Source organism: Ciona intestinalis, unplaced genomic scaffold (assembly GCF_000224145.3).
Source record: "Ciona intestinalis unplaced genomic scaffold, KH HT000239.1, whole genome shotgun sequence".
Taxonomy (NCBI): domain Eukaryota; kingdom Metazoa; phylum Chordata; class Ascidiacea; order Phlebobranchia; family Cionidae; genus Ciona; species Ciona intestinalis.
This window is the reverse complement of record NW_004190560.1, coordinates 1-9248: the sequence shown is the minus strand read 5'-3', so window position 1 is coordinate 9248 and position 9248 is coordinate 1. Positions and strand designations below refer to the sequence as shown.

At 36.5% G+C, this 9248-nt stretch overlaps 1 long non-coding RNA gene across 1 annotated transcript; it reads left to right on the top strand.

Annotated features, from left to right (window-relative positions):
* Positions 1-697: 697 nt before the first annotated feature.
* Positions 698-7202, top strand: LOC113475344. The gene is made up of 5 exons (XR_003397099.1): positions 698-998; positions 1070-4913; positions 4961-6325; positions 6381-6773; positions 7024-7202. It is a non-coding gene; the product is annotated as an uncharacterized LOC113475344 (long non-coding RNA).
* Positions 7203-9248: the final 2046 nt, after the last annotated feature.

Sequence of the window (9248 nt, the reverse complement as noted above, 5' to 3'; positions counted from 1 at the left end):
AGACAGAGTTCGTACCGACGAAACACGAACACGTTTGTTTTCAACTGAAAATATTTTTATTGAATTTATAGTCAGTTGTGGCGACCCATTCGGGTTCGCGACCGACGTGTTGGGGGGACCACTGGCCTCCTACATTTTTCTGGTTAACTCCAAGCTTTCGTGTCTTGGCAAGTAAAATAAGTCAGGTATGACGCTAATCCCATCTTTGCTAAATTTAAAAAATAATAAGTTTCCAGTTGCTTTCTCACTAAAACATGTAACAAAGTAACCTCTGCACTAGATATAGTGAAGCTTAAACTGTCGCCAACTTCGATCCACCACTCCTGAACACACGCAAATTAAAGCAACTTTCCGTTGTATTTTCTGAACGGCTCGTCGGAACATTTAAATCCCGGCCCGCTAACAGTTAAAGGCACGAATTCCATCACTATTATGCTAAATTTCAATCCTGCAGTGCCTTTGAGGTAAGTTTCAGGTGCAAATTGTATAGGAACGTTAATGTAGCTCACTATTAAGCAAGTTTAATTAAACCTCTTTGTATAAACCAGCATTTTCTCGTGATGCACTGGACCGTGACGGAGGACGAAACTAAAATGTATGTGATTGATAGGATTTGATTACGTAACAAGCGGCTAGTTTCCACTCATTGGTTTTAATTTCTTTGATACAGAGTATATAAACCAAAATAAAGCAAACATACGTTTCTTAAAAAAAAATTACGTTTCTTTCAATAACAACATCTCGAACTGACAAAAAAACTGTTCATCTGCAGTTTTTGCTAGATCCGGAGCAAATTTTAACACAAAATATAAACAGTACAGATACAGCGCGTAAACTTAATTTTATGTTGACAAACAGAGTCACTGAACCTAAACAAAGATTTTAATAGTACAGTGACTTAAATTTATTTTGACAAACAAACCGTCTAAACCGATACAAAGAGACAATTAAAACGATAGATGTCTAACTATGTAAGTAAGGTATCTATGGAGTAGTAAGTCTGGATTAGAGATACAGAACCGAGGTGATATTACAATTACAACTCATAAGTAAGGTATCTATGGAGTAGTAAGTCTGGATTAGAGATACAGAACCGAGGTGATATTACAATTACAACTCAGTCCATTAACTTATTTCACAAAAAACACGAGGCGTTTGGGCGATATATTTTCTGATGCTAAAGATTGAAACACTGTGTTAAGCTTAAATGCCGTCTGCGAGTTCGGTGGTCCCAAGTTGTTATGTAAAATGTTGCCAACCAGATCATTTGACGCTGACATTCTCTTTCATCAAACTGAGACTACAATTAAAAGTTTGTGTGAAACCGTGGTGTACAACACGAATGGTATATTTGTTTTTGTCCACCTTTTAAAAAACATCCATAACAACTAGATTACGGACAAGAATGTCGCTTTAATAATTATTCGTTTTTGTACACACCTTGCAGCCAAAATAAAGCAGAAAAAATGTTAATATTTTCCTAATTGGTACTTTCTAGCTTTCATTTTACAGTCCACCATGCTTACATTGTGTAATAAAAAGTTTTTTTTTATCGGTGACGTCCTTGTCAAGAACCTTGTAATTTAGGCCAGATTTGGCCCATTACCCAAACACTTTGTCCATATTTCTTTATCCCCGTGTGCTTTTTATACAAACAAGTTATCACACTTTTGAACTCTGGCACACTTTTCAACTTTGTTTTTGATATGGCCACGGTTTTGGAAATACAGAAGCTGCAGGTTGCAAACAGACTGTCAGGCTTGTTTTGTATTATTAATAAAGTAGTATATAAATTTGGCCCGTAAGAAAATCTGCATGTAGCCTTTTAGTTTAAAACAGATGAAGGATTTTATTGCCGGGTAAATTTCCCTGAATACTTCAATAATTGTTTGAATGATCCCAAGTCTGTGTTTAAAGAACTGCAGCAAGGAATTTATTTTAAATGTCCTGAACTTATATACCTATCAAAATTGATCCGCACTGCTCTTGTGTTATACTAATGTCCAGGCTTATCAAATAGCTGCAAGCGAAACTCCCTTTTTATGTCTTTGCAAAAAAGGTTAAAAAGTAGTAAAATTAATGCTTTTAAAGATGCAAAGCTTTTACAAGCCCGTGGAAGCATATCCAATAACGTTATTTTAATGGTTTAATGTGTGGTACCTAGGAAAATCTGTGTAATACGTTAGATGCGATGATAATTGAAATTTTTATGAGAGTGTTGTTATTAATGGTGCAGGGTTTATAAAACAAAACAATATATCGCACTTGTTATAAAACCTTTTTCCCAAATAACTAACCAGTTTTAATAAACGCTAACCAGTTACAATAAGAAAAAAAAAACGAACTTTAACTAATAAATTTAATAAATGCTAACCAGTTACAATACTGGAGAAAATGCCTTTTGGAAATTTTGATCACACAGAAAAAGTTAAATGAAGTCTGCTATTGGCCCACAATGACTAGAAGAAAAAAAAAACGAACTTTAACTAATAAATTTAATAAATGCTAACCAGTTACAATACTGGAGAAAATGCCTTTTGGAAATTTTGATCACACAGAAAAAGTTAAATGAAGTCTGCTATTGGCCCACAATGACTAGAATTAGCTAGGAAATTTGGTGTGGACCTTATTGACCCAATTTCTAGAGTCCCAATGTGAAATTTGTGCTTGACAGCAGTAACTTGTTTGATCAGCAAATTGGCCCTGAAAGTTAATGCATACATATTTTGTTAATCAGGTTTTATTTATTTTCAATCAGTCACAATTTATAGATTAGTCAAAAGATTTTCAAAAAGCTTTAAAATGAAACATTCATTCACCAACCCAGTGCTAAGAAACAACCAAATAGGTACACTAGCAAACATACAGCACAAAAAAATCCTTTGAAAATAATATAACAAAGTGAGGGAGGTTTATATTTAAAAACAAGGCGGTTAGGTTTTACGGCGAAATATGGAAAAAAATAGTAGAAAAGAGGGGGGTTTGAACACAGTAACCACATACTTAAAGGCATAATTATCATTTCAAAGTTTGCAGCTGTAAAACGAGTGACTTGGCCCGTACGAAATAACGGCAATGTTAAACGATGAAGCAACATGCCAGTAAGAAAATATTGCAATTCAAGAAAATTCAAAACAAAAAAATTTCTGTCACAAAGTAACAGAATTAAAGTTGCAATTTTTAAAACAGTATTTTTTTATGCGTTTTGACACAGGTCGTAAGCATAAATATTTAATTGCGTAATCAAAATAGGATCAGCACATCTGCTACACCTGACCAAAAATGACTCCTATTTACCTAAAAACTATACTGGTAGAAATATTCTTTTCCAAGAAAGGCGTTTGTTGTTAAACAGGTATTGAAACCTTTATGGGCAAGCACCCATTAAACAAGAAAGGAAGTTGTTTGTTTTTATACAACCCTTAAAATAAAAGTTTTAATGCACCTAAATGGGAAGTGCTGCATGATTGAATGATAAGGTAATAACCATCGGTTCCCAAACTGGCTCTCTCTTTGAAGGTGTGTGTCTTTGCATTTTCCGCTTGAACATGTTTATTTTCAACCAATTAGGCTGCGGTTTCTGTGTTAGTAGCAAACAAGCTTTGGTGGCATGTCAATAAATCAAGACTAAGTTTTTAAACAATTACTAAATTGTTTTTAGCTCCTAACACTGGCTGGCATTAGATATTTATTTTGAGCTTTTAAATCGATGTAAATGAACGCACCATGACCATCTATACGATTCACAGGAAAGACAGAAGCTTGTGGAAAACAAGCCTTTATCCGAAACTTTAAGTACAGAAACCTCTTGCTTAATAATATATCGAAAACTGATTGGCAACACAGCCGACTGCTTTCTGTGTGAATGGTAATTAAACTATTTAACTACTAAGTTAGTGTTAACAATTCAAAGAGATACACATATCGTACTCACTTAGTTCCTAACAATATCTTAACTGGCATTAAAGTCAGTCTTCAGGCCCCATTCGGATGCAACCGAACGAGGTTTCCTTGAAGCCTTTTGCAAAGCCAAGCTCTCAGTCAGAAATTATATTTTAAGTTCATGTTTGCGGCGCAGCAAGGGCAAACAATCATCTATTCTCTGAAATACTGAAAGGACAACCGTAACAATTGTCTCACATTATTTGCAGTTCCGAAATATTTATCCTGTTCACCAACAAGTGTAAATTCTGAACGGCTGTTTAGCACCAGCACGTCTGGTGTGATCGTGTCACCACTCATAAACCGGCTGAAGCCAATTTAGCCAAAATGTGTTTAATTGCTTGTTTGCGCTTATGAAACTATAGATTCATCCTATTTTTGTGTTTTTGTTTCAAATAGTTGTATTAGTATTGTTAATAAAGTGGGCAGAACAATACTGTCGCCAAGTGTAAAAGAAAAACCTTCATTCTGTTAGAAACAGAAATTTTGTTGTAAAAGAAAAAGTGGGCGGATAGAATGGAGAGATAGCAGCGTTCTTCTTGTTTACTGCTGTTGCTGCTGCTAGTAGATTGTATATTGACTTCAGAGGTTGCGTGCTCTTAGACTGAACGCCTTGGACTCGTTCTGACTGCTTTATCAATTGCAGATGTGTGTTAACTTTTATTATCACCACTAACGACTATAACTCGCACAGTATAAGTCGATAATAACTCTCACAATTTAGTGATAAAACAAACTCAATATAGTTAGCACTGAAAAGTGCTTTACCAGAGATATCTATCGTAAGTGCTTTACCAGAGATATCTATCGTACTATAGAGGTTTCGCGGGTAGCTCTGATTTAAACCACTTGAACTCTATCACGTATATAGAGGGACAGATATGACGTGTTCCGTAAATGATTTTAGCGTAACGACCGATTCCAGTTTGTAACGTTATTTAAGTGTTTAGACATTATGACATACTAACAGAGTCCCGCAAGATAAATCAGTAGTGCAGACATTATGACATACTAACAGAGTCCCGCAAGATAAATCAGTAGTGCAGAATGAGCACTTATTAGTTGTATCGAAGCGATGATAGCCTTGTTATATGTAGTGCTCATTTCTCTTCACATCTGATTTTTCCAGTAAATTCATTGAATGTTGCCGAAAACTGTATCACTGCTACAATGTTTTATATTATTCTATATGGACTTGTTTGTTGTATTTTAAGGCCTAAAGAAAGACTTCGTTGTGATGCTAGGCCGTCACTAAATATGGCAGTTACGGCGTAAATTGTAGCCAGCGCATCAAATCGCAAACGTCTCTGCTTCCATTTGTAAAGGATTGGACAGTTATGTGACTGGTAGCAAAAAACGGGAGATACAGGGAAAAGTAGAACTGGCGATCAGCAAGGCAGGATCTGTGCCACAGTTATGGTGTTTGTTGATAGAGGTTCTTGTTTTGATATACGGAACCTCTATTTCATAGTATCTATTAAAAAAACAGATGAGACATCTGTGTTTTAATATGATGGCTGGAGAGGGAAGTTGAAATTAACAATAATATCCTAAAGCTGCTGCCTACATTCTTGGCTTCGTAGAAAGACAAAAAGTTTGTCTTGGATCACAGAAAATTGGTGTTGATCACACACAACCACTAGCTGCAAGAAGCTAAAGAAATCAATAGAAGAAAACGTGACAAACATCGGCTCTAAAGGGGATTGTAGAGAAAGTAAAAGCTAAGGGCCCAGTTGGCTTATATATTTATGCTTTATTTGTAGAGTAAGTAATAAATTCATAATGTTTGTGGATTCACCCATTTTTTCAAACAGGCAAGACGTGAAAGGTGCAGTCAAACTCTTAATTTTGCTGTTTTATAGAGTTTATTTTAATTCTATTAAATGATCAACCATATAATATTTAAGAAATGGAGAAGACCAGCAATGCAGGAGCCAATTAGCAAGTGGGCACCGAACTTCTCCGATTCGGAACGCATCTTGCTGATATAGAAGAGGGTCATCGAATGCAAGAAGACCGACCTTCTAAATAGAAAGATGCAGCGTGGGCAAGATGTGACGCATCATTTTAACGTCTGTATCAGTAGCGCTGCCCGGGATCCTTCCCACCCAATGGCGTGGCGAAAATTAAAAACCCACGGAAAGAAATAGTCCGCGGCACGTCGTCGGGAAACCTTCCGTAGCGGAGGTGGTCCGCCGCCTAAGGAAGACGATCTGAGCGCCAGGTTTTGTGTTTACGTTTGTCTTCGCTGTTGGTTGTTGCGTTTGCATGAAAATATTGCAGCAACTTTTCCTGGAAAATTGCTTCGACTCGGATTCTACATTGAATCAGGTTCATTTGCGTGTCGGTATGGATTAACAAGAGTGCTAAAATGTTAAAAAAGGTTTAATAAAACTTATACCATATGACACAGTCCTTACACCCAAATGTTAAAAAAGGTTTAATAAAACTTATACCATATGACACAGTCCTTACACCCAATGTAACTGTTGATGAACGTTTCAACGGCATGTTCATCAACCCTGATTGTCAATTTTCTTCCGTTACTGTAGGTGCTTGCAAGCAATAAAGCACGGGAGGAGCGGGAGGCGGAAAAGCATAAGCTGATTGTTCGGATGGCTGTCGAACAACATGACATGGTTGTGAAACAACATCAGATGGTTGTCGAACAAAAACTGAGGGCTGTGAGACAGGAAGCAAGGAAGACTGCTTTATATGAAGCAAAATTGCATCGGCAGTACATCAACCGCAATTGTAGCCTTTTTTATGCTCAGAACGAAGAAAATAGTCATATTTATCGCATCAGAGTTTTCTGCGAACTGTTTGCATTGGTGAGTATGGTTATTCTGTTCCTTCTTATGACTTTTTTATTAAAATCATAAAATGTTTACTTTAAAATCAAAAAAATATTTCTTGTTGTTTTTTATAAAAGTCATTGTTGTTTTTTATAAAAGTCATAAAAAATTGTACTTTTAAATTACAAAAATATTTTCTTGTTTTTATTCTAAAATATAAAATTTGGTTTCTGATTCACATTGTTTTAAAAATACTTTATTTTAACTTATTCTTTTCATTTTGCAGGTCCAATGCTCTGCGACTCAAATTTAGATCTCGGGGAAGGGCTTCTGCTGACCTGCTCACCAACAAAACCTCGAGAAAGCAAAGTTTGGGTAGAGCAGCAGGTCAGGTCCGAGAATAAGCACTTTGAGTCAAAAGGCTATGACAGCAAACATTACGTGGCAGCAAATACTTGATTCAAAAATAATCATATTTCAAATTTCCATGAGCTTTTATTAATTGCATTTCAAATTTGCTTGCGCTGTCTTTTTAACATCGGCTGATAATTGTTTCCAAAGGCTATGACAGCAAACATTACGTGGCAGCAAATACTTGATTCAAAAATAATGTATTGTTCATATTTCAAATTTCCATGAGCTTTTATTAATTGCATTTCAAATTTGCTTGCGCTGTCTTTTTAACATCGGCTGATAATTGTTTCCAATTATGCATCAGAGTTAAAGGAAACAAATAAACAACCAAATATATATACAATAGACAAGCAACAACAGCCTTAGCTCGGGGTGCTTGAGATATCCCGATCTGACACCTGCTGCTTTAGCACAAAAACAAAATACAAAAAAAGGAACAAAATAACAACAAAAAACAAACGTTATTTTTCTTTGATGATTTTAACACAAGTATAATGCTACAACTGCCAAAATCGGACCTATATCGCGCTACCAACTCTGTACCAATTCCGCCAGACACAAACAGCCGATTTCGCTGTTTTAGTTTTTGAGGATATTCGACAATTAAAGATCATAATTAACTTAAATTATACTTTCTGCATACCGTTTAAATCGTTGCTAAAATGGCAACAAGGAAATTTCATCTACAATCAAAGTTGATTATACTTTCTCCATAACACCCTACGTTTTGGTAATGCGTTTCTCGGTTTCCGTTTGTTTGTCACTTCGTTGGTGTAGTTCAGTATAAACGATCACCGCGACTTCGCTTCAAACGATTTAGTGTACTCGCTGTCGATTCGATCCGTCTGGTTTTTGATGGTCCTTATACGAAAGATGATTTTTTTTTTCTTGCGGGGGCAGAACCGGATCTTCGATGTTAAAGTCTGGTTTTGTAGCCCGCCTATTGTCGCCAACTATTATTGCAAATGCAGACGGAAGAAATGAGCCTGTGTTGTTAGATAGGTCACTTGGCAGTCGCAATTTGCGGCATGATAATAATCTCCATCCTAGTGTTGACTGGAACTTTCGCCTATTGTCGCCAACTATTATTGCAAATGCAGACGGAAGAAATGAGCCTGTGTTGTTAGATAGGTCACTTGGCAGTCGCAATTTGCGGCATGATAATAATCTCCATCCTAGTGTTGACTGGAACTTTCCTCCTAATGTTCACTGGGACAAATCGGCAACACTACTGCTCCGTCCTAGGCAAGTGGATCGATGGTTTCGCACATAATTCTTCAACAATATTTTTTCGGTTATTGCGTTCGACACCACAGTTACCTTGAATACATCCCATTGGTGAAAGAAGTTTCGTGCAATTTAAGTTTGTGCTTTCATTTAACCACGCGCCCACGCCTGCTTGTACTTCCAATATGTCGCCGCAGGCAACCAAGATATAAGTTGTTTCCATTTCTTGGAGTTGGTAACCTGGCTAAAGACGTTAATTTCCACAAGTTGGAATATAGATTATTCATCGGCTCGGCTCCTTTCTCAGAACACACATCGAACATTATCGACAATACTCTGCGTTGTCTTTCCTTCACCTAGTCCAGTAAAATCGTTGTGATAGCTTGGGTGCTGTGCGTTCCCAAAGAACCACAGTGGCCTTTACCCAGCATTTTTAAACGGTTTAAGAAAGATAGTTTATTTGCAATAAATATATAGATCTGTGATTAAATGTCCTTTTATAATAAGAAATATTTTTTGCAAATTTCTTTTTCAAAAAAGTGGTTAATACTGTAATGCACAAATGGTGTTAGGGTAAAGACCTACGTCCCAGGGACCTTACTCAAAGAGAGAAATAAACACATCAAGGCTAAGCACGCATCTTTATACGTCCAGGCTAAAGAGAGAAATAAACACATCAAGGCTAAGCACGCATCTTTATACGTCCAGGCTATAATAGTACAAAGCATAGTTTGTAAATTGGGCAAGCAGAAGTTCCCCACGTAAAAGCTATCGTAAGTGATATGACAGGCTCCAATCAATCAATGTGGAAGGTTGTGGAAATCGAACAGGTGAGCAATATTAACCCATGTAATCGAATGTTGTCCACAT